The following is a 1,544-nucleotide window of genomic DNA, read 5'->3' on the forward strand; positions in this document are numbered from 1 at the left end:
ATTTAATGGTTCTAGTTAATTCTTATCTTCAAGATAGAATATAGCATTTGTGATTGAAATATATTCAGTCACCTAATTTTTTATATAATGTTATTTTCAAGAAATGCCAGATCTAAACTTTTAAGTATACATTCACACATTAAAGTTCTTTTCCCTTTCTTTTCTTTTTTTCAGTTTACTTTTCATTTTAACAGCACAGAGAGATGCATAATGTTTTTAGACACTCCCACCCGCCACCTTTTATCACTGTTCAACTTTATGTGCAGTATAGAAGCAAAGAACTTTGGCAAGTTTAGCTCAACTCCAGGAATTTAAGAAACAAGTATAAAGTACAGGCAAAGGGAGAAATATAAAAAGAGTCCTCTGTTCTGAGGTTCTGAGCCATAATGGATTTCATATTCTAAGACATAGTCCACTTCAAACTTACTGCATAAGATTGATGTCACTAGAACATTCAGTTTATTTCTACATGGATTTTCCCCCCTATTCATTCCCCATGACTCATTTTCCTTTGTTTTCTGGTTTGATATGAATATGCTTATTTCAACATATCTCTTGTTGCTCCTGAGATAAAAACTATTTTCAATTTCTACGTAAGTTTATCCTTTACTAAACTTTTAGCTTCCCATTTCTCAGCTTCCCACAACTATTTCCTCTTTCCAGAGTTATTATTATGTTCAAATTTTCATCTTGTAGCTTTCATTTTCAAATGTTTACCTTATCTTTGTATATAAAGTCAACTATTTCTCTATTCATTTTCAATCTCTTACTTTATCTCTCATTATTCTGAAATATTATCTTTAATGTCTTTTTAATAATCTTATTTGCAAAATATATCCTATTATTCCCCCTCTTAATCTTTGAACTAATTTGATTACTTTTTTCTTTGAGTCCTCTTTTTTTCCTTTTTATTTGTAAAAATTTATAGGGCACATGTGCAATCTTGTTATATGCATTGATTGCATAGTGGTCAAGTCAGGGTTTTTATGGTATCCATCACCCAAATAACATACATTGTACCCATTAACCAATTTCTCACCATCATCCTCCTACTCCCACCCCTTCCCACCTCCTCACCCTTCCAAGTCTACATTATTTATCATTCCACTCTCTACATCCATGTGAACACATTTTTTAGCACCCACTTATGAGTGGGAACATGTGATATTTGTCTGTCTGTGCCTGGCTTGTTTTACTTGAGAAAATGACCTCCAGTTCCAACAATGTTGTTGCAAATGGCTGAATAGTATTCCATTGTGTGTATATGCCACATTTTCTTTATCCATCCACCCATTGAGGGATACTTAGGTTGATTCCATATCTTTGCTATTGTGAATAGTGCTGTGATAAACATACAAATGCAAGTATCTTTTTGATATATTGATATATTTTTGGGGGGGGTAGATACCCAGTAGTGGGATTGCTGGATAGCATAATATAATAATTCTACTTTTAGTTGTTTGAGAAATCTCTATACTGTTTTCCATGGAGGCTTATTAATTTATATTCCCACCAACAATGTATAAGAGTTCCTTTTTCTCTAA

The sequence above is a fragment of the Propithecus coquereli genome, unplaced genomic scaffold (assembly GCF_000956105.1).
Source record: "Propithecus coquereli isolate 6110/MARCELLA unplaced genomic scaffold, Pcoq_1.0 Scaffold167, whole genome shotgun sequence".
Taxonomy (NCBI): domain Eukaryota; kingdom Metazoa; phylum Chordata; class Mammalia; order Primates; family Indriidae; genus Propithecus; species Propithecus coquereli.